This window comes from Eschrichtius robustus, chromosome 19 (genome assembly GCF_028021215.1).
Source record: "Eschrichtius robustus isolate mEscRob2 chromosome 19, mEscRob2.pri, whole genome shotgun sequence".
Taxonomy (NCBI): domain Eukaryota; kingdom Metazoa; phylum Chordata; class Mammalia; order Artiodactyla; family Eschrichtiidae; genus Eschrichtius; species Eschrichtius robustus.
In genome coordinates this window covers 65,536,194-65,561,284 of record NC_090842.1, presented here as the reverse complement: position 1 = coordinate 65,561,284, position 25,091 = coordinate 65,536,194, and the positions used below count along the sequence as shown (strand labels likewise).

The window sequence follows — 25,091 nt, the reverse complement described above, 5'->3', positions numbered from 1 at the left end:
CACCATGGCTCAGGCCCCTTGTCCTCCTTCAGGTCTAGGCTCAGAGAGGTCTCCCCGTCCCCTCCTGACAATCTCTGTCACGTTACCCAGGTTTTATTGCCTCTGTATCAATTGCCATCAACAGAAATGCCCTTCTCCATTGATTATTTTGAGTCTTTCCTGTTTTCCCTCCATTGAAGTGCACACAGCGTTCCTCTTTTTCCCAGGATGACGGCAGTACATGACTTTGAGAATGTGTTTAGATGCTAGGACTGTGGGTTGGGCTGAGTAATCCTCAGGGAAGACCAAGGGACTTGAACAAGTGATGATGATGGTTTGCATATTTGTTCTGGAAATTTGAACTTTTTAAAAAAAATTATTTTCCATTACGGTTTATCATAGGATATTGAGTATAGTTCCCTGTGCTATACAGTAGGACTTTATTGTTTATCCATTCTATATATAAAAGCTTACATCTGCTAACCCCACCCTCTCACTCCATCCCTCCCCTAATCCCCTCCACCTTGGCAACCGCAAGTCTGTTCTGTATGTCCATGAGTCTTTCTGTTTTTGTAGGTAGGTTCATTTGTGTCATGTTTTAGATTCCACATATAAGTGATATCATATGGTATTTATTTTTGTCTTTCTGATTTACTTCACTTTGTATGATAATCTCTAGCTGTAACCATGTTGCTGCAGATGACATTACTGTGTTCTTTTTTATGGCTGTGTAATATTCCGTGTGTGTGTGTGTGTGTGTGTGTGTGTGTATCCCATCTTCTTTATCCATTCATCTGTCGGTGGACATTTAGGTTGTTTCCATGTCTTGGCTATAGTGAATAGTGCTGCTATGAACATAGGGGTGCATGTCTCTTTTTGAATTATAGTTTTGTCTGGATATATGCCCAGGGGTGGGATTGCTGGATCATATGGTAATTCTATTTGGAAATTTCAACTTCAATTGATCCTTACCTGCTGTGGCTGCTTAATTACTCAAAATAAGAACAAAACGATTTAGAGAACCCTAGTAAGCACTTTAGACTGGTACCCGCAGGCAGTGTGCTGAGATGTCCCCACGTGTAGTCCGCTGTGTCATTGATCCACTATAGTTCTCAGGTCTTCCAGGCTCTAAACATCCAGGGCCAGTCGCCACCTTGACAAGAGGTTTTTGCCTTCCAGGAGTTCATCTGTTCAGAGTCAGGGATACTGATTTCACTGTGTTAAAGGTAGGCAGGAAGTCAGGAACATAAGGGGGCGTGAAGGAGGCCCCTCATAAAGAGCTAGGGTATCTTGCAATTAGCTGTGCGTGGGGAGATCAGGACACAGTGAGACCTGAGAACCCTCTCTCGGTGACTTCCTCACTGAACTCAGTAGCCTTTGTAACTGGACTCTATATCGTCCCCAGTTGCTGGCAAGTTTTCCCAGGAGGGCCAACTTCTTGATCTTCATACAGAATACCTAGCATCCTTTGGGTGGCAGCATTCCTACTGTGATGTCTGTGCTCAGAAGCCTCTGTGCCTTTTAGCCCTATTTGCTCAGTCATGCCCGGAGGAGAGGCAGTAAAATGGGGAAAAGTGGAGGGGTCTGCAGGAGGGATATGGCAGCAAGTGTGGTCAAACAGAAGAGCCCAGTGAATGCTGTGTGCTCCTGTTCCTTGTGGGATCAGTGGGTGTGTGCAGTGTTGGGAAGGCATGTCTCAGTTCTGGCTGGAGCATCTGCAAGTGGGTTTATGGGCGGTCGTGGGCTGCATGGAATGGTTTGGGGTGCCCTAGTGTCAACTCAGGTTGCCTGGGACACACGTGCTAAAACGGACTTGCATGTACTAGTTTTAATTGGGTAGGCCCTGATCACACCTGAGGAGGAACGTGAGGAGTGGAATTAGGCAGAGGGAAGTAATATCATGCAATGATGGTAGAACCAAGGCCTGAGCTGAGCCCACAGGGAGCTGTGGGTGCAGGAGGATGGGTGCCTTAGTCCCGAGATGCTGGATCTAGAGGGTGCCCCCCAGCATCCACTCCACATGCTGACTTTTGTTGGGTTTTTTGGGGGGCAAGCATCATCCTCATTGCAACCCATGGAGTAATATAGGGAAAGTCTCAGAAATCATTTTCTGGGTTACTTTTGGTATTTTTGAGTATTTTGGGTTGCAAGTGAAGAAAGTTTTAGATGCACTTTGAAAGATACAAAAGAGAAGTTGGAGTGTTTCCGTGGAAGATGTATGTTCTCATTGGGGCATGTGCATCGTTGGAGACATCTTGCTTTTATTATTAGATTTGGAGATGACATTGTTTGGGCTAGGGGCACTGTGAATTAAAATATAGTGTCTTGGGACTTCCCTGGTTCCAAGGCACAGTGGTTAAGAATCCGCCTGCCAATGCAGGGGACATGGGTTCGAGCCCTGGTCCGGGAAGATCCCACGTGCTGCGGAGCAACTAAGCCCGTGCGCCACAACTACTGAGCCTGAGTGCCACAACTACTGAAGCCCGCTCGCCTAGAGCCTGTGCTCCACAGCAAGAGAAGCCACCACAGTGAGAAGCCTGTGCATCGCAGTGAAGAGTAGCCCCCACCTGCCGCAACTAGAGAAAGCCCGCGGGCAGCAACGAAGACCCAACACAGCCAAAAATAAATAAATTAATTAATTAATTAATTTAAAAAATAATGCTTTATATTAAAATATAGTGTCTTGGGTCTAGAGGGTCTTTAGGTGTCTTCATATGTATTATTCCAGCATTAATGCATGAGTTATTAGAGGTTGGAATGTCTTCTGGTGTTTTATAGCAGGATAGGAGGGGGATATTATGGGGTATATGGAGAGTGTGTTGGACCTCATGAGAATTTGTAAGTTTGAGTCCAGAAGGTTAATTATGAGTACTAAGCTTCAAATGGCAGAAGATTTTCATTAGGGAGGTCTTGTTATGTATGGGTCTGTGGGCACAACTTACCAGGAGACAAAGTCCTGTGATGTAGGGAAAGATTTTTCCACGAATCGGAGGGCAGGAACACCACAGGGATCTGCAGGCCGGAGGCTCGTCCTTCGGAAGCTGTATGAGACTTTCCTGTTGCCAGGCCAGTGCTGGCTACTCTATTATATTCTCCCTTTCTGTCCCGAAACATGCAGACACACACACACGCACGCACGCACAATACAGAGAACAGGGAACCCTTGTGCACTGATGGTAGGAATGTAAATGGTACGACTATTGTGGAAAACAATGTGGAGGTTCCTCAATAAATTAAAAAAAGAACAGGCACACAGTCTATCAAAAACTATTCTGGTGAGATAGCTAATGAAACAAAATCGATATTTTGAGGGAAATATCTGCACTCCAATGAGCATTACTGCATCATTCGCCATAGCCAAGATGTAGAAAGAACCAAAATGTTGACAAAAGAATGGATAAGGAAAACGTGTGTGTGTGTGTGTGTGTGTGTGTGTATACACACACAATGAAATGTTATTCAGCCATAAAAATGAGGGATTTTGCCATTTATTACAAAATAAATGAACCTAGAGAACATGGTAGGTGAAGTAAGCCTCACAGAGAAAGACAGATATTGTATGTGGAAACTAGAAATGTCAAACTCATAGAAACAATAGAAACGTTGTTACCAGGAGCTGGGTGGTGGGGAAAATGGGGAGATGTTGGTCGGAGGGTACAAACTTGTAGGTATAAAATGAATAAGTTCTGGGGATCTAATACACATCATGCTGACTATAGTTATCCATGCTGTGTTTCTGTATACTTGAAATTTGCTGAGGGAGTATCACTTATGTGTTCTCACTACTCAGACGCAAAATGGTAACTGCGAGTTGATGGAAGTGTAAATTACTTGATTGTGATAATTATTTCACAGTGTATACATCTGTCAAATAATCACGTTGTACACCTTATATGTGCACCATTTTTATTCATCAGTTATACCTCGATTAAGCTGGAAAAGGAAAAGAAGGTGTGCTGGGCTTTCCTCTTGAGTGCTGCTCAACCCAGTCTTCCCATTAGATCAGTGAGGCATTTTGCATATACATGTTTTGTGCCCCCTGACCAAAGATTCCTCCTTAAATAGCTGCGGTGAGGCCCAACCTCAATAATATTTAACGTGCCCCAGATGACTCTAATCTGTATCCATCACTGAGCATCGTGACTCTGGGTCCCCCCGTTCCTGAGGGCTGGGATCTGGGCTGAGGCTGAGGGGCTCTGCTCTGCGTGGGGATGGACCAGGGCTGGTCTGTGACCTGCAGGGGGTCGTCGGGTCCAGCTGAGGTGCCCGCTGCTGCTGTGCACGTGAGGGCCTCACCAGGAGGGGAGCGAGATCTGAAGGAAAGGGTGGGGAAACTCCTGTGTTGGTCTCTGTGTGGGAGTTTACTGTCCTGAGCCCCTCCTGGGACAGTGGGCAGCAGGGGGCTGTCTGTTCCACATGCTGAGGTCTTCCCTGTGTGTGTGGTGGTGACTCAGGAAGGGCGTGTGTTGATTCCAAGCATTAAACAGCATCTTTCCAACTTTCAAGATCGACCTCTAAAGACTCATATTGTCTAAAGGAAGGAGCCTGGAAGAGGAGGGAGAGGAAAGAAAAGGAGTCAGAAATGGCTCTCTCTCAGGTAAAGTCATATTGTCAGTTGATTTTTCTGTCTGCCCTTCCTGAAATGCCCTTCTTTGGACTCGCTGATCTTGTCTGACTCTGAAGTATCCCACCTGACACCTGTACATTCACAGTCACCCGGGTCCTTCCCTCAGGGCCTGTCATCTCCACTTAGATCCCGTCTCCCCATGACCCAGTGACCTGGAACTTGTGAAGAGGCTCCGCTGGGCCTAGTCCTGGGCAGGACTTCACACCCATGGACTGGAGACGTGGTGTCAGTGCTACTGGGCAGCAGGGATTGTTGAGGGGCCCCATCAGGATGCACTGTCTGCTCTCTGTAAACCAGGATAAAGAAGCTGCACATGGAAGTGATGGTATTAATATGCACAATACCTGGTAAGTGCTAGAAAAGAGACCAATAAGGAGAAATTTGCTCTTTTTCTAATGCAGTTGAAGTTAAATGAGTGAGTCACTGACTTCAAAATCTTAATGACTGATAATGGAATGGAAAGTTCAGAAACATTAGTGATAGAGGGTGTTTTATTCCATCACTGATTTTAGAAATTCTTTAAATCACTTGCATCACCTCTGTTCTTTAGAGGTTTTCTTTTCACTGTGTTGACTGCCTCCTCTGACACAAAGAAGTTTCTGCGTTTGATGCAGGTAAGGTTCCAGCTTCATTCTTTTGCTGGTAGATACCTGGTTTCCCAGCACCATTTGTTAGACTGTCCTTTCCCCTTATTGTAGTCTTGGTACCCTTGTCAGTACATTGTAAGGGACTTCCCTGGTGGCACAGTGGTTAAGAATCTGCCTGCCAATACAGGGGACACAGGTTCGAGCCCTGGCCCAGGAAGATCCCACATGGAGCAGAGCAACTAAGCCTGTGCGCCACAACTAATGAGCCTGCGCTCTAGAGCCCGCGAGCCACAACTACTGAGCCTGTGTGCCACAACTACTGAGCCCGTGTGCCTAGAGCCTGTGCTCCACAACAAGGGAAGCCACCACAATGAGAAGCCCGCACACTGCAACGAAGAGTAGCCCCTGCTTCCCACACCTAGAGAAAGCCCACACACAGCAACAAAGACCCAATGCAGCCATAAATAAATAAATAAATTATATATATATATATACATTTAAATACACTTTACATATATTCCAAGAATTATTTCTGAGTTAATCTGTTCCATTGGTTTAAGTATCTGTGTTTATGCCAATACCACACCATCCTTTTTTTTTTTCGGTCAAGCCTCGCTGCTTGTAGGATCTTAGTTCGCGACCAGGATCGAACCCAGGCCCTCGGCAGTGAGAGCGAGGAGGCCTAACCACTGAACCACCGGGGAATTCCCAGAACCACACCATTCTTGATTCCTTTGTTTGTACTATGTTTTGAAATCTAAAAAAGGGTGGTCTCCATCTTCTTTTTCAAGAATATTTTGGCTATTTGGGGTCCCTTGAGATTCCCTATCAGTTTTACCATGTTTTCTTCTATCTTTGCAAAAATTGCCATTGGAACTTTGATAGGGATTCCATTGAATCTGTAAAACATTTAGGATTTTCTGGGCATTTTAAGTCTTCCAATCCATGAGTATTGGATGTCTTTCTATTTATTTGTATCATCTTAGATTTCTTTTAGCAACATTTATAGTAGTTTTCAGTGTGCAAGTCTTTCACCTCCTTGGCTAATCTGTTCCTAAGTATTTAATTCTTTTTGATGCTATAGAAATAGGATTGTTTTCTAATTTTCATTTGACTTTGTGCATTGTGTATAGAAATATAACTGATTTTTGCATGTTGATATCATCCTGCAACTTTTCTAAAATTGTTTTTTGATGTAGCAGTTTTCTTGTGGAATCTTTACAGTTTTACAGTTTTGTAAACCTCATTATCTACTAAAAAGATAATTTTACTTTTTTGATTTTTTTTTTTTTTTTGTCCAATTACTCTGGCTAAGGCTCTCAGTACTTTTTTGGACAGTAGTGCAGAGAGTGTGCATCCTTGACTTCCTCCTGATCCGAGAGGGAAAGCTTTCACTCTTCCACCATTGAGCATGATGTTAACCGTGTTCTTTTCATATACGGCATTTCTTATGTTGAGATACTGTTCCTAGTTTGTTGAGGTTTTTATCCTGAAAGGTTGTTGAATTTTGTCAAATGCTTTTTTCTGCAATTGAGATGATCATGGGTTGATTTATTCTGTTAATGTGGTGCATTGCATTAATTGATTTTTGTATGTTGAATCATCCTTGCCTTATAAATTCCACTTGGTCATGATGTAGAATAGTTTTAATTTGCTGTGAATTTGGTTTGCTGGTATTTTGTTAATGATATTTTTATCAGTATTCATCGGGGATATTAGTTTGTAGTTTTCCTTCCTTCTTGTGTTTTTCTCTGAGTTTGGTATCAGAATCATGCCAGCTCCATAGAACAAGTTTGCCAGTGTTCCCTCTTCAACTCTTCAGAAGATTTTTATTAGGATATGAGGTAATTCTTCCGTAAATATTTGGTAAAATTCTGCAGTTAAGCCATCTGGTCCTAGGTTTTTCTTTGAAGTTTTTGATTACTGCTTGAATCTCTTCAGTTATATTTCTGTTCAGACTTTTTATTTCTTAGTGATTAGGGCTTAGTAGGTTATATGTTTCTAAGAATTTTCCTCTATCTTCTATATTATGTAATTTTTTGGCCTATTATTGTATATCGTACTCGCTTATAATCCTGTAAAAAATTTCTGTGACATCAGTTGCAATCTCTTGCCTTTTATATCTGTTTTTAGTTATTTGAATCTTGTTTTTTTTTCATAGTGTAGCTAAGAGTTTGTAAATTTAATTTTGTCAAAACACCAACTCTTGGTTTGTTAGTTTATATATTATATTTCTATTTTCTATTTCATTTATCCGTGGTCTCATCTTTCTGATTTACCTCTTCTAACTTTGGGTTTAGTTTTTTTCTTCTTTTTCTGTTTCCTTTAGGTGTAAAAATAGATTTCTGATTTGAGATCTTTATTATAAGCACTTTTCAGTGTAGCTTTCACTGTATCTTATAAATTTTGGTATGTTTTATTTTTATTTTCTTCCAGATATTTTAAAAATTCCTTTGTGATTTCTTCTTTGGCCCATTGGTTTTTGGCTTTTTTTCCCACATTTTTGGTGTTTTTTTTTTTCCCCCATCTGCTTGTTTCTATTTTCATTTAATTGTGGTTAGATACTTTTATGACCTCAGTCTTCTTAAATTTAAGATTTATTTTGTGCCCCAACATGTGGTCTGTTATGAAGAATGTTCCATGGATAGTTGGGAAGAATGTCTTTTCTGCTGTTGTTGGATGGTTGTGATGTGTACACGTCTGTTACGTCCAGTCAGTCTGTAGTGTTATTGACGTTCTCTGTTTCCTTATTGATCTTCTGTATGGTTCCATCCATAAATAAAACTGGGGTCTTATAATGTCATACTATTACTGTGCTGCTGTCCATTTCTCTCTTCATTTCTGTTAATTTTTACTTCATATTTTTGGGAGCTCTAATGTTAGATGTGTGTGCGTGTGTGTGTGTGTGTGTGTATTTATAATTGTTGAATCTTCTTATTGAATTGACCATTTTTAATTATATAATATCCTTTGTCCCTTGTGTGTCAGTTTTTGTTTTTAGTTTGTCTGATATTATGTAGCCACCTCTACTCTGTAGGATAGACTATCTTTTTCCATCCTCTTAGCCTATACATGTCCTTAGATTTGTGAATTTTAACAGTTACAATTCTTTGACACTCTTTAGCTTCCATTCCAGATCCCAGCCACCTGAGTTCATATGCTTGCTGTGTCATTTCTTATCTGTTGACCTGAGTCGAGTTTCTCAGAGTGTCTCTGACAGTTTTCTCCTCTCTACCATGGGAACACATCTTTTTCTAATGAGCTATTCTGTTGATAACAAGTTAATACATGTAACATTTAGAGTACTGCTTATCATATAGGAAGTATTCAGACCCTTTTAGTCATTGTGGTTGTTATTGATCATAATTTAAGATTCTGACCTTTCTTTAAATCCACTCTGGACTTTGTCATCTCTGAAAACACCACTCATAATGTAGCTCATCTAGATATTGAATATCTCAGTGTGTAGAACATAATATCTATATAGACAATCTGGTGTTCAGTTTTATTTGTGTGTATTTCATGTATTATCGACAAACATGAAAAATCCACATTGTTTGGAAGATATCATACTCTCTTATAGAAAACATAGGACGTTAAAAATTAGAGACACATATTTTGCTCCAAATACCTTTACATAGCTTTGCCATTTACATATTTCAACCAGATTGATTGTTACACCTGTCTCTCCTTCTCACATTGTGTAAAAATAAGGACTCATGGCCCCTTGGTGAAATGTGTTTTCATTTCAGGCACCGTTGACCTTCAAGGATGTGGCCGTAGGATTCACTCAGGAGGAGTGGGAATGCCTGGACCCTGCTCAGAGGGCCTTGTACAGGGACGTGATGGTGGAGACCTGCAGGAACCTGCTCTCCCTGGGTGAGGATAACTTCCCTCCCTCTAGAAGTTGGGATCTGCTCTTGGATATCTTTGCATTTTTCCTGTGTGCCTCTTGGGAGGCCCTGTTTTGCTTGGCTGATCTGAAATCCCTGTTGACTCGGACATGAAATGCTTCAGGATGTGCAGTGTCAGGAGTTTAAACTGTCCTTTTCTTCAGGTGATCTGCCCATTTCATGATACGTCGGGGGTCGTTCCAGAGCTTGAGTATTTATAAAGCCCAATGGGAAACTTTTAAAATACCCAATTTCCTGTGTTTTCTACCCCTGTGCTTTAGATTCAGTAGTTCTAGGAAGAGAGCTAGGCGTCTGCATATTATGCTGTTCCCTCTGCATTCAAAAGGAGGCAGTGGATGAATTTGTGAAATGTTTTTGCAGAACCACCTGTAATGTCCTCATTACCCAGCTGAACAAAGAGCTGGGATTCTGGAAGAGCCACAGCACTTCACATTTCTTCTAATAAGCAGGAATTTCTCTTTCTGATCTGAATATTATCTCCATCTTGAAGCAAGAGAATGAGCCCTGGACTGTCAAGAGTGACATGAAAGTATCAGAAAACCTAATGAGTGGGAAAGTAGCAGAAGTGTGAACCCAGGTCAGATGTCAGAAGGGCAGAGGTGACGCCACACCCTTAATAGTGTCGGGGAAACACTCCCATTGTTGGGAGAGAAGTTTATTTTTTGTGAGCTCTCAGAGGAAATTTTTCTCTGCAACTTATCACTCTGTGCTTCAACGTGTGAAATTTACCCCTTCACCTTCCAGTGGTGCTGTAGCTCCAACAAAGATAAAGTCAGTCTTTATCTTGATCCACAACACTTTGTTATATGCCTTCTGTGAACTCGGTCTTTCTTGACTTTAAGAAGCATGAGGTGGGCTGTTTTAAAGGGGTCTCTTGCCCCCTCATCTCTCCTTCTGGTCTTGATTCCACTGGATGCTCAGTTCTTAGTCCATAGAGATAAGAGATGATGCCTCCGGAGTCCAACCCTTGAACCTATGTCAGTTTAATCCCCATTTGATGTTCTGAAAAGATGTAATTAACAGATAGTAACAGATGGTAAACACTGGCTGTTCTTTAATTCCATCTGGCACCTCATAACCTACATGGAGCTGTCTGAAGCCCTGTCTGCTATTTCCCAGCCATTTCTTCCATTCTGCTTTTGCCACGTACTTCAGTGATGCGAGTGGCGGCCAGGTTGACTGAACCTTACATAATTGTTACTTAGGAAAACTGTAAGGACCATGGACAGAGAGGCCCTCTCTGATCCCCAGTCCTGCAAGAGGAGCATATGTGAACCTTTTCAGGCTCTTAGCTTGGTGTCTGCGGATAGAGAACATGGTCCCATCTCAAGATCCTATCATATCTGACCCCCATATCTTATTTTTTTTCTCTCTGGGAGTGCTCTTCCTAGTTGGGTAATGTAGACACTTCGTGATTCCATATGTTCTTTAAGTTCGCTTCATTTGACTCTGAAATTTGCTTCTGAAATAGATATTCCTAGGGTCTGAAATTTTATCCAGTTTTTTTTACTGTGATAATCCACTTTTAGTTAGTGGGCAACTTCTGGTGGACTCTGTGGAGTGGGTATACTTGGTAACAGAAAGTTTTTATGGAGAATACATGTGTTGCAATATTCTCCAGCTGCATACAAAATCACCACTTGAAGCTGCTTACTGGAGTGGACAGCATGTTCTACAACGTGAGATAGAAAGTATCATGAGAGCCTGACTGATACGTCTTTCCAGGTTTTTATTCTGGTTGAGGAGTGTCACAGAAGCCTGTCTCAAGGGCACTGTGACAATGTTGCTTACATATACCAATGATCATCCTTTGTGAACCTCAGTAAATGGTATAGGAATTTCTCCTCCGAATACATTGTCCAGGTTCTTGTCCTCGTATCTGTGAGGCTGTTGACTAAACTGTTGTTCACGCTACATATTTTGTCACCTGTGTGTGCCTTTATTCATTCTACCTCAACACCTAATTTTGAAGCATGTTAATAAAAGAGCTTATGAATTGGTGTGACACCTTCAGTGATAAGCTATAGTTTGTTTTGTTTAAGGCACTGCTACTTTCATTTTGTACATTTCTGTGCATTATGTATGGTCTTGATTTTTGTTTATTTAGTCATCAGGTCTGTATTTTTTATGATATTAGTGTTGAGGATTGAACTGGGGAAAGACCCCCTGCCGTGGTGGAACTGGTGATCAGACCCTTTTAGAGGTCTTTATGTATTCTCAATTTTTACCTATACTCTGTTATATCATTTGCAAATATTTTCTTCCATTTCATAGTGTCTTTTCACTTGATTGAGTGTGCTTTGATGCACAACAGTTTAGGATTTTGATGTAGTCCAGATTATCTGTTTTTACTTTGTGGCCTTTGCTTTTGGTGTTATATCCAGTTAATCATTGCTGAATCTAGTGTCAACAAGTTTTTCCCTATATTTACTTCTAGGACTTTTATACGTTCAGGTCTTATGTTTAGGTCTTTGATCCATTTTCCATTAATTTTTGTATATTGTGTAAGATAATGGTCCTACTACATTCTTTGCATGTGGATATTTAGTTTCCTCAACATCTTTTTTTTTTAATTCACTCTACAAATTATTTGTTTGCTTGTTTACTTTATTGAATTATACTTGATTTACAATATTGTGTTGGTTTCAGGTGTACAGCAAAGTGACTCAGTTTTATATCTATCTATATACAGATACATACATATACACACACACACTTTTTCAGGTTATTTTCCATTATAGGTTATTATGAGATATTGAATATACTTCCCTGTGCTATATGGTAAATCTTTGTTTTTTATCTATTTTATACATAGTAGTGTATATATGTTTTTTATCTATTTTATACATAGTAGTATATATATGTTGAACCATCCTTGTGTATCTGTTAATCCCATACTCCTAATTTATCCTTCCCCCTCTTTCCTCTTTGGTACCCATAAGTTTGTTTTCTATATCTGTGAGTCTGTTTCTGTTTTGTAAATAAGTTCATTTGTATCATTTTTTAGATCCACATATAAGTAATATCATATAACGTTTGTTTTTCTTTGTCTGACTTCATTTAGTATGATAATCCCTCGGTCCATCCATGTTTCTGCAAATGGCAATATTTCATTCTGTTTTATGGCTGAGTAATATTCCACTCTATCCATTCATCTGTCAGTGGACATGTACATTGCTTCCATGTCTTGGCTATTGTAAATATCGCTGCTATGAACATTGGCATGCATGTATCCTTTTTGAATTAGAGTTTTCATCTTTTCCAGATATATTCCCAGGAGTGGGATTTCAGGATCATGTGGTAACTCTATTTTTAGTTTTTTAAGGAACCTCCATACTGTTTTCCATAGTGGCTGCATTAACTTACATTCCCACCAACAGTGTAGGAGGGTTCCCTTTTCTCCACACCCTCTCCAGCATTTGTTACTTGTAGACTTTTTAATAATGGTCATTCTGACCAGTGTGAGGTGGTACCTCATTGTAGTTGTGATTTGCATTTCTCTAGTAATTAGTGATTCTGAGCATCTTTTCATGTGCTTATTGGCCACTTGTATGTCTTTAGAGAAATGTCTATTTAGGTCTTCCACCCAACTTTTGACTGGATCGGTTTTTTTTTTTTTTTTTTTTGTATATTGAATTCTATGAGCTGTTTGTAAATTTTGGAAATTAAGCCCTTGTCAGTCACATTGTTCGCAAGTATTTCTCCCAGTCTGTAATAGGTTGTCTTTTCGTTTTGTTGATGGTTTCCTTTGCTATGCAAAACTTATACGTTTGATTAGGTTCCATTTGTTTATTTTTGCTTTCATTTCTTTTGCCTTGGGAGACTGATCTAAGAAAATATTGCTACGATTTATGTCAGAATGTTTCTTTTTATTAATTATTTTATTTATTTGGCTGCCTTGGGTCTTAGTTGCGGAACACGGGCTCTTCATTGAGGTGCACTAGCTCTTTGTTGTGGCGTGTGGGCTTCTCTCTCTAGTTGTGGCGCGCAGGCTCCAGAGCGTGCGAGCTCAGTAGTTGCGTCGTGTGGGCTTAGGTGCCCCGCGGCATGTGGGATCTTAGTTTCCTGACCAGGGATCGAACCCACGTCCCCTGCATTGGAAGGCAGATTCTTAACCACTGGACTACCAGGGAAGCCCCTGTCAGAATGTTTTGCCTGTGTTTACTTTCAGGAGTTCTATGATATCATGTCTTATATAAGTCTTTAAGTCATTCTGAGTTTATGTGTATGGTGTGAGGGAATTTTCTAACTTCATTGATTTACATGCAGCTGTCCAACTTTCCCAACACCACTTGCTAAAGAGACTGTCTTTTCTCCATTGTATATTCTTGCTGCCTTTGTCGTAGGTTTGTCAAAAATGGCTTTTATTATGTTGAGATATACTTTCTCTATACCCACTTTGGTGAGAGTTTTTATCATGAATGGATGTTGAATTTTATCAAATGCTTTTTCTGCATCTATTAAGATGATCATGTGGTTTTTTCTTTTGTTGATGTGGTGTATCACGTTGATTGATTTGTGAATGTTGAACCATCCTTGTGACCCTGGAATGAATCCAACTTGATCATGGTATATGATCCTTTTTATGTGTTGTTGGATTCAGTTTGCTAATATTTTTTGAGGATTTTTGCATGTATATTCATCAAAGATATCGGCCTGTAATTTTCTTTTTCGGTATTGTCTTTCTCTGGTTTTTGGTATCAGGGCGATGGTGGCTTCATAGAATGACTTTGGGAATGTGCCCTCCTCTTAAGTCTTTCGGAAGAATCTGAGAAGGGTAGGTGTAAGTTCTTTGTATGTTTGGTAGAATTCCCCAATGAAGCCATCTGGTCCCAGACTTTTGTTTGCAGGGATTTTTTTTTTTTTTTAATTACAGATTCTATTTCATTTCTAGTGATCAGTCTGTTCAAATTATCTGTTTCTTCTTGATTCAATTTTGGGAGGCTGTATGTTTCTAGAAATTTGTACATTTTTCCTAGGTTGTCGATTTTGTTGCCATATAACTCCATAGTATTGTCTTATGATTTTTTGTATTTCTGTGGTATCAGGTGTTATTTCTCTTTCATTTCTTATTTTGTTTGTTTCGATCCTCTTTTGTTATTGGTGAGGCTGGTCAGAAGTTTGTCAATTTTTATCTATTCAAAAAACCAGCAATTGTTTTAATTTTTTTCTATTCTTTTTTATCACTATGTTTTATTTCCTCTCTGATCTTTATTATTTTCTTCCTTCTGCTGACTTTAGGTGTTGTTCTTCTTTTTCTGATTCTTCTAGGTGATAGTTTAGGTTGTTTGAGATTTTTCTTCTTTTTTGAAGAAGGCCTTTATCACTATGAAATTCCCTTAGGATTGTTTTTGCTTCATTCCATAGATATTTTTTTTATGGTTATGTTTTCATTGTCATTTGTCTCAACATATTTTTTGACTTCCTCTTTGCTTTCATCGTTGACGCATTGGTTTTTTAGTAGCCTGTTGTTTAGTCTGCATGTAATCGTTTTCTTCCTATTTCTTTCTGTGATTTCTAGTTTCATGCTGTTGTGGTCAGAAAAGGCGCTTGAAATAATTTCTATCCGTTTTAGTTTGTTGAGATTTACTTTTTGTCCTTGTATGTGGTGTATCGTAGAGAATATTCCATCTGTGCTTGAAAAGAATGTGTATTCTGGGTTTTTTGGATGTAATATCCTGTAGCTATCAATTAAGCCTAACTGTTCTATTGTGTCATTTAGGATCTCTGTTGCCTTATTGCTTTTCTGTCTGGAAGATCTGTCCATTAATATTAGTGGGGTATTAAAGCATCTTATTATTATTGTATTACCTTCAATTCCTCCCTTTATGTCTGTTAGTATTTGTTTTATGTATTTAGGTGCTCCTATATTGGGTGCGTATACGTTAATAAGTGTAATGTCCTCTTCTTGTAGTGATCCTTTTATCATGGTATAGTGTCCTTCTTTGTCTTTTTTTATGGCCTTTGTTTTAAAGTTTATTTTGTCTGATATGAGTATTGCTACCCCCACTTTCCTGTCATTTCCATTTGTGTGAAATATCTTTTTCCATCCCCTCACTTTCAATCTGTATGTGTTATTTGCCCTAAAGTGAGTCTGTTGTAGGCAGCATATTGTAGGTTCTTGTTTTGTGATCTGCCACTATGTGTCTTTTGACTGGAGCATTTAGTCCATTGACGTTTGAAGTAATTACTGATAAGTATGTACTTACTGCCATTTTAAACCTTGTTTTCCAGTTAATTTTGTATTTCTTCTGTGTTCCTTTTTTGTTTTTACTTTTGTGGTTTGATAGTTTTCTTTTGCATTATGCTTGAGTTCCTTTCTTTTGGGTTTTTGTGACTCTATTGTATGTTTTTGATTTGTGGTTACCCTGGTTTTCAAGTATGTTAACCCTCACATTTTGTGATTTTGATGTCCTATTTTACATCTTCATGTTTATCCTTTTGCTGTTGTAGTTATAATTGCTTTCATAAAATTTTTTTGATTGTTTTTTAATCTATGAATTGGCTCATTTATGTGATTTTCAATCCTTTTATATATTTGCCTTTTGTATTGTGATTTTTCCCTTTCCTATAGATTCTTGCTTTTCTATTTAGAGAAGATCTTTTCAATATTTCTTTTAGGGTGGGTTTAGGATTGCTGTATTTTTTTAGTTTTTGCTTGTCTGAAAAATTGTTTACCTCTTCTTCTATTCTAAATGATAATCTTGCTGGGTAGAGTATTCTAGGTTGCAGGTTTGTCCTTTTCAGGACTTTGAATATATCTTGCCACTACCTTCTGGTCTGCAAGAGTTTCTGTAGAGAAGTCAGCTGATAGCCTTATGGGGGTTCCCTTGTAACTGACTTTGTTTTTATCTTGATGCCTTTAGAATCCTCTCTTTAACTTTTGCCATTTTAATATGTCTTGGTGTAGGTCTCTCAGCTCTTCTCACTGTGTGATTTCTGTTACTCTGCCTTCCAGATCACTTATTTGTTCTTCTGCCTTATTTAGTCTCCTTATTCATTACCTTTAGTTCGGTTTTTATCTTGGCAATTGAGTTTTCTAGTTTTGTTTGGCTCCTCTTTGTTTTCTAGTTCCTTGCTACAGTGATCTGCATTTCTATTTGATAGTCTTTCTTAATACCTTCAGCATTTTTATTACCTCCTTTGTGAACTTGGGGCTTACAGACTGAAGAGGTCTGTTTAATTTTTTGTTGTTTCAGGAGATTTATCTTGTTCTTCTAATTGGAAGTATTCCTCTGCTTTTTCATTTTATTTATATTTCTCTATGAATTTAGGAGCAACAGTTACCTACTGTTGAAGGGCTGCTTTTATGCGGGAGCATCCCTGAATAGACTGTGTGTGAGAGTCCAAAATTTTTGGTGCAAGGGCTATTTTGCTATGGACGCTTGCCATGTCTTTCGTCAGGGTGTGCTGGCCATTGTCCTCTTGATAGGTGGTACGTTTGTTGTTGTGGTGACCAGAGCCTGCAGTGGATGTTTGGCAGGGCCTCTTCTTTGCTCGGTGGTTGTAACAGCCCTGTAGTTGGAGTACTGGTTGGGGTAGAAGCCCCCAGGTCCAATTCTAAGCTGTGACGTGAGGCAGGCAGGACTGGATCACCCTGCTGGGAAAGGAGCTATGATGTATTCCTTCCCAGTAGCTCTCCACTGAGATGTGTGACTCTGTGACACCGCCCGCTACCCGGTGTGTGCGCCCACAAAGTCCAGGTTGCTGGTGCTGCCCTCACACCCACCTCCACTGCAGGAGCACTGGTAATAGGCTCAGATTCAGCCCCAGCTCCGCGTGTGTGAGCCCACAAAGTCCGCTGTTGCTGGTGCCATTCCCCAACTCAACCCTGCTGCCAGAGCGCCAATAATCGGGTCAGACGCCCCTCCAGTGACACGTGTGCGCTCCCCAAACCTGCCACCTGTGCGCACTCCCAAAGCCTGCGATGGCCCGAGCTGTGCCCCTCTGAGCACCCTGACAGTGAGGCTGCTATAGCAGACCCACGCCCCTCCCTTTGTGCAATGATAGTGGGCTCCTATTGCAGACCTGCACTCTGTCCTGCACACAACCCCAGCTGTGGCCCAGACCACACTCCAGGACCTTTGGGCCATCTCTGCACAGCAAAACCGAATCCTCTCCCCGAGTATGTCGCCAAGGCCTGAGTTTCAGCACCCAGTTGCTGCGCACGCCGGGAGGCACACATCTTGGGCTGGGAAATGCAGCAGCATGGCAAGGACTGGCTGTGCTGCTCTCTCCCTACCCTACCTGGCCACAAGCCAGCTCCTGCACTCTCCTCTCTAGCGTCGAAAGCTCCCCTCCCTGTCCTGGTGGACCTCTCAGCCAGTCGAGGAGTTTCCCGGGGTGTGGGAACCTTTCTTCCTTCAGAGCTCCCTCCCAGGGGTGCAGTTCCCATCCTGATTCCTTTCTTCCCTTTTTGTCCTAACCGGTTAAGTGGGGATCTTTCTTGCAGTTCTCGTTGTATGAGATCTTCTGCCAGCTTTCAGTAAGTATTCTGGGAGCATTGTTCCACGTGGAGATTATTTTTGATGTATTTGTGGGAGAAGATGAGCTCCACATCCTTCTACGCCACCATCTTGATCTCCTCTCAGCATAGTTCAGTAGACTGACCTTCCCCCATGGAGTGGTACTGACACCTTGGGGAACATCATTTGACCATATACACAAGAGTTCATTTCTGACATCTGTTCTGTTCCACGGGTCTCTCTGTCTTCATGCCAGTACTCTGCCACTTTGATTAGTTTAGCTTTGTGATAATTTTGAAATAATTGTGTGACCTCCAACTTTATTATTTTCAAACTTGTTTTTGCTATGAGGGTCTTTAGATTGCATATAAATCTTAGGATGGATTTATCTATTTCTTCAAGAAACGCTGTTGGGATTTTGCTAAGAATTGTGTTGAATCTATTGATCACTTTGGGTAGTATTGACATCTTGACAATACTGCCTACCGATCCATGAACTCGGGATATATTTGGTATCTTTTCTAATATTTTTCAGCAGTGTTTTTAGGTTATAGTGTAAAAATGTTTTCCTCCTTGGAAAAGGTTATACCTACATATTTTTCTAATTTTTCTGAATTCATTCATTAGTTCCAGCAGGATTTTTCTTTTTTGTGGAATCTTCAGTTTTTTCTACACATTAGATCATGTAGGTTGTAAACAGAAAAAATTCTTCTTCCTTTTTCTATTTGGATACCTTCTATCTATATTTCTGCCTATGTGTCCTTGCTAGGACTTTCAGTAATGTTTTTAGAAATAGTGAAAGGAGGTATCCTTGTCTTGTGCCTGATCTTAGAGGAAAAGCTTTAAGTCATTCCCCATCAAGTGTGATGGTAGCTGTGGGCTGTTAATATATGGCCTTTATTATGTTGAGGTAGTATTTTTTTTATTTCTAGTTTACCGAGTGTTTTTATCATGAAATGCTTGTCAAATGCTTTTCAGTAGAAATGATCATGTAGTTTTCTTCCCATCATTCTGTTAATGTGCTGTTTTACATCAAAAGATTTTCATATGTTGAACCATCCTTATATTTCAAAAATATATCCCTGTTAGTCACAGCATATAATCCTTTTAATGTGCTGTTGGTTTCAGTTTACTATTATTTTATTGATGATTTTTGCATCATTATTCATTAGAGATTGTAGCCTCTGGTTTTCTTGTAGTGCCTTTGTCTGGCTTTGTTATTGGAGTAACTCTGGCCTCATAGAGGGAGTTTAGAACTGTTCCCTTCAGTTGTTTTGAAGAGTGAAAGTAAGATTGGTCTTAATTGTTTTTAAATGTTGAGAAGAATTCTGCAGTGAAGCTATCTGGCTTTTCTTTGTTGTATGGTTTTCGATTAGTGATTTCAATCTCCTTAATAGGAATAGGTCTGTTCACATTTTTTTATTTATTCATGAGTCAGTCTTGAGAGGTTATATTTTCTAGGAGAGTATCCATTTCTTCTGGGTTATCCAACATTTAGGTATAGAATAGTTCTTAGTATTCTTAGAATTATTTTGATTTCTGTAGAATCATTTCTGATGTCCCCTCTTTCATTCCTGATTTCAGTAGTTTGAGTGTTCTCTTTGTGAGTAAATCTAGGTGTTTGTCAGTGTTTTCGTCCTTTTCAAACCACCATATTGTAGGGTTGTGGTTTTCTGTAGTTTTTATTCTGTTTCATTTATCTCTCATATAGTTTTTTCTTCTACTTCTGTTAGCTTTTGTCTCTTTCGTTCTTCTATATACGTATATTCCACATATAAGTGAGATCATTCAGTATTACTTTTTATGTCTGACTTATTTTACTGAGCATATACTCTCAACGTCTGTCTATGTTGGTACAAATAACAGAATTTCCTTCTCTTCTGTGGCTGAATAATATTGCATTGTGTGTGTCTGCTAGATTTTTTTTAATCCATTCATCTCTTGGACACTTTAGGTTGTTTCTATGAGCTGGCTATAGTGAATACTGCTGTAATGAATATGGGAGTGCAGGTATCTTTTTAAGACAGTGATTTTATTTTGTCCGATATATACCTAGCAGTGGAATTGCTGCATTATTTGATAGTTTTTTTTTTTCTTTAATATTTTGAGGAAATTATATACTGTTTTCCATAGTGGCTGCAACAGTTTTCATTCTTCCCAGCAGTGCACTAGTGATCCTTTTTCTTTCCCACATTCTGCTCAATACTTGTTATCGTTTGGCTTTTTGATGATAGCCCTTCTAAGGGGTGTGAGGTGATCTCTCACTGTAGTTTTCTTTTCTTTAATAAGTTTATTTATTCATTTATTTATTTGACTGCATTGGGTCCTTGTTGCTGTGTGCGGGCTTTCTCTAGTTGTGGCGAGCGGGGGCCACTCCTCGTTGTGGTGCGCAGGCTTCTCGTTGCGGTGGCTTCTCCCGTTGCAGAGAACGGGCTCTAGGGCACATGGGCTTCAGTAGTTGTGGTACATGGGCTAAAGGTCCTGGGAAGGTACTGGGGAAAAGTGCTTATTGCTCAAGGAAGGCATAGTTTGTAATAAATACTCTGTTGGGTGTTACTAGGTTAAGTGAAGAACAACAAAACACAAAATATTGGATATCCATTCTCAGGGGAAAAGACAGAGTCCAGAAAAGATCATTTCCCATTCCTGGCCGTATGGAATAGGGACCTGAGAACATCTGCTCAGCAAAACTGCACATTTGCTGTGGACCAAAGACCACTGGGTACCTCCTTTTTCTTCAATAAATGGTAGGATTTATTTAAGTTTTATTTCTCTGTTTCAGCATAATGTGTTATGAGTGATGAGGACTCCATATAGGACTCTGATTCAAGAGGAATCTCATGAAACTTATGAAATCCTCATGTGTGACTCAAGTCATGTTTTGGTAGAACTTTTTCTCCTTTCCTTTTCTTCTATCCTTAACATACGAGGTTGGATGTATTTTGTGTGAACAAAGAAGGGACAAATTATTTCTGATAGAAGCTGCAGTAACATGTATTATAATATTATTTCCAACTATCACCCTGCTATGCAGTTATACATGGTTTCTCTCAAAGATGTATATTCTGATATAAGGTAAGGCATGAGCCCTAGTTACAGGCTTTTCCACATAAGTTTTGTATGGTTTCTATGATGGAGTCTCTTTTTATTGAAATATAATTGATACACAACAGTATTAATATTAGCTGTACTACATGAGGTAACATTTGCATACTTTATGAAATGATCACAATGATATGTGTAGCCATCTTTCCTCAGAGCTACTACCATACTACTTCTAAACACATTCCTTATGCTGGATATTACATCCCCATGACTTATTATATAGAGGTTTGTGCCTAATCTCCTTCACCTATTTTTACCTGCTGCTGCACCGCCCTTCCTTCTGGCAACAACCACACATTTGTTCTTTATCTGTGAATCTGTTTTCCTTGTCTTGTGCTTTTACTTCTTCGATTCCACGTATAAGTGAGATCGTGCAGTATTTGTTTTTCTACACCTGACTTACGTCACTTAGCATAAAATCCTCTAGATCCATCCATTTTGTTTCAAATGGCTGGACTTCTTTTCTTAAGGGTGACTGATATTCCACTGTGCGGCATGGACATACAACATCTCCTCTAAGCGTTCATCTATTGATGGACACGTAGGCTGCTCTATCTTGCCTACTGGAAATAATGTTACAATGAATATTCAAATGCCTATATTTTCTCAAATTACTGTTTTTCTTTTCTGCCAGTAAATACTTAAAAGTGCAATACCTGGTTCATCTGTTTTAATTTTTGAGGAACTTCAGTAATGTTTTCTGTAAATGTTGCACCAACTTACAATCCCAGCAGTAGAGGACAGGGTTCCCTTTTCTCCACACCATTGCCAATGCTTGTCTTTCTGATGATAGCCATTGTAAACAGGTGTGAGGTGGTACCTCATTGAGCTTTTTTTATATGATTTTTAAAAATTTTATTCATTTATTTAATTTTTTAGCTGCACTGGGTCTTCGCTACTGCACGCGAGTTTTCTCTAGGTGCTAGAGAGCGGGGGCTACTCTTGGTGGCGGCGTGTGGGCTTCTCATCGTGGTGGCTTTTCTTGTTGCAGAGCACGGGCTCTAGGCACCTGGGCTTCAGTAGTTGTGGCTCACAGGCTCTAGAGCGCAGGCTCAGTAGTTGTGGCACACAGGCTTAGCTACTTCCATGGCAGGTGGGATCTTCCTGGACCAGGGCTTGGACCCGTGTCCCCTCCATTGGCAGGCGGATTCTTAACCACTGCGCCACCAGGGAAGCCCCCTCATTTCGCTTTTGATTTACACTTCCCTGATGATCAGTGACGGTGAGCATCTTTTCATGTGTCTGCTGGCCATCTGTATGTCTTCTTTCTCCCTGATAGACTCCCATATGTTAAGTAAGGCTTGAATACATGCACAGATTTTGTCTGAATTGCTTTATTCTTAAAGTTTCTACTTTTTAAAATCTCTGGTGACCCCTAAACCTTGAGCTTTGGACCAAAGCATTGCCACTTACGTGAGGCTTATGTTTGTTTTCAGTATGTATTTTGAGATGCCTGGTGAGGCTTGCAAATTGAGTATAAGCTTTGCAACACATATTACATTGGTAAGGATTTTCTCCAGTGTGGATTGTTTTATGTTGAATAAGATATGAATGTCTTGTAAGGGCTTTGACACACTCATCACATTTGTAAAGTTTCTCTCCAGTGTGAGTTCTCTCATGACCCCAAAGTTGTGACTGTTCAATAAAAGCTTTATCACATTTATTACATTTAAAAGGTTTTTCTCCTGTATGAATTCTCTGGTGTGCCATAAGGTTTGAATGCTGTGTAAAATGCTTGCCACACTCATTACATCTGTCTGGTTCCTCTCTAGTATGGACTCTCTCATGTTGAGTAAGATACGAGTGCACTGTAAAGGCTTTGCCACACTTAAGACATTTGTATGATTTCTGTCCGGTATGGATTCTCTTATGTCTGTTAAAGCTTGACTGCTCAGCACAGGCTTTGCATGTGCATTTGTAAGGTTTCTCTCCTGTATGCACTCTCTGATGTGTTATGAGGTGTGACTGGTGGTTAAAGGCTTTGCCACACTCACTACATCTGTAAGGTTTCTGTCCAGAATGAATTCTCCTGTGATTCCTGAGGTTTGAGCTTTTGCTAAAAGCCTTCCCACAGTCATTACAGTTGTAAGATTTTTCTCGAGTGTGTGTTCTCCTGTGTTGTGCAGGTGACCAAAGTGTTTTCCACACTAGGAGCAATTCTGTGAAGTGGTGAAACTAAGGAACCACTGCTGACTGGCTTCTCAACTTGACCGCATGCATACACTTTCTCCTCAGCTGGAAATCTCTGCAGCTGAGCCGCCTGGGCCTGCAGCCTCACTTCAGGTCTACTTTCCAAACACTTGAGATCTCTGTTTCCAGCAACGCTGACGTTATTTTTTTCGTTGTTAACAAACTTCTTACAAATGGCTTGTCGTGCGTGAAATATTCACATGCATTACTTCTTACAGAAACACTCTGAGGAAAATTAATTAAGGATTTATTATCTTCTCTCTGAGATTTTTGTTATGGGTCAAAAGCACTTCTTCATAATCTCTTGCATCATATCCCCACTCACTCTCACACTCCTGCACATCTGCACTAACTTCTTGAGGTCAAAATCCTTGATGCCATGACTTTCATTTCTTTCCAGTACCACTATATGGCATAATTCTCCTTTATCAGTGTCTTCTCTTGGTGATAACTCCTTGATTGCAAGTCTAGCAGAATGGCTTCCTATTAAATGGAGTTGGAAAATAGCTTAGATGATTACATAAAAAATCATATACAATGAACAGTTTTCTCAAACATGGTCTTCAGACACTATTGTTATATAATTTTCTTTTTATATATTTTCCCATATTACTGTTTTCTCTGATCTTAGATAGTAGAATTTCAACCATACACTACATACTACATATATATTTTGCATTGTATCTGGATAACTAAATGATAGTCCATAGTTAGAACGTTTACCTATGTACTGGCTTATAAAAATCCAGGCATGAAATTCATCCTTGAGATTTGAGACTGTCTTCTCTAATCCTTAACCTTTATAATAATGTTAATCACATGTGAGTATGATGTAAGAAAATATTTTTTAAAATCTGTATATCACAATAATAACTGATAAAGCATTTACATAACCCATGATAAATCAAGCAGGTAAGGTAATAAATAACCACGTCTACACAAAATAATAAGCCTCTGGAATTCTAAAAGATTCTCCGGTAAATACCAACAAAAAAAAATAATTTTCATTTCAGAAGGAACATACAATAGGAAAAATAATATCTTGATAAGCACTGAATTTTGAAATATCAGATTCAGGTAAACATATGTATAAAGTTTAAGAATTAGGGAATCAATCATGATGTCATGCCTGCGGTTCTACATAGTTCAACTACCTAACTGTGGAGTGTCATTTAATTGTACACTTGTATGGCAAAAAATATATATATATACATATGGTATATAATGTATGCTTTGAAAATTGTTATCTTAAGGTCAGAGAGAACATCTATATGGAAAATAATTAGAAAAAGACAACAGCCAAAATATAATGTAGGCCAAGGTCAATTTCATAATAACCATGACCAAAAAATGACACATCTAGTTAACTAAAGGTAACTTTACAGTCCTTACTGTCTGCCATGCAATATTTCAAGCCCTATAACAGCATTAATTATTTAATTATTCTTGAGGTAAAGCATCACAGTTTTTCATATAGAAACACGCATCTATCTCTAACTCACACAGAAAGCAAATTCAAGAGACAGTTTGAACCTGGGTGTGCAGAGTAACATGACACGTTCATATGTATTAAGCAGCATCGTCCATCCAGGCAGTACAGATTTTAAGAAAATTTGAAGGAAATAACCCGTATCTTAGAAAGAAATGTTTCAAGGAAGATACGGGCAGTGAGCTGTGTCACTTCTACTGTGACTGTCCTGCCATTCCCAGATAATGATGAGTCACGTCCAGCACGTGTTGATGTACACAGTGACCAGACCGAGTTGCTGATCTGAGCAAACTGTACTCTGTGTGCAAGTAGGGGTCCTTCCTTATGCAGTGTGTGGGGTATGGGGAGGGGTGGGGTCTTACGGGAACTGGGGAGCCCAAGTGCTAAATATTAATACAGTACTAAGAAGTACCAATAGAGTTCACTTAGGTCCACAAAAATCTGAGGGAAGGCCAGGACTGGGATTTAACAAAGCAAGAGTGAAAGTAGTGGGCAATGTGGGAGCACTGCTTGTGCTTGCAAATCTATGGGAAGAGGACTGTGCTGCAGCAGATGAAAACCTAACCTTGGGAAAAGAAGAACTGCCGTAGCAAGAAACATAAACATGACTCACTCTATGGAAACTATATTGTTGGTATGAAGGAAATGTGGAAGATATTAGGAAGGCAGAGAGTGCTGTTATGGGAAGACTGTAGGTTTACATCTATTCCAGTACTTGCTCTAAACATGATCAAG

At 39.7% G+C, this 25,091-nt stretch overlaps 1 pseudogene; it reads right to left on the bottom strand.

Moving 5' to 3' along the window:
• Positions 1–11,658: 11,658 nt before the first annotated feature.
• The window catches only part of LOC137752490 (zinc finger protein 677-like), a 49,266-nt pseudogene continuing 35,833 nt past the window's right edge, over positions 11,659–25,091 (bottom strand).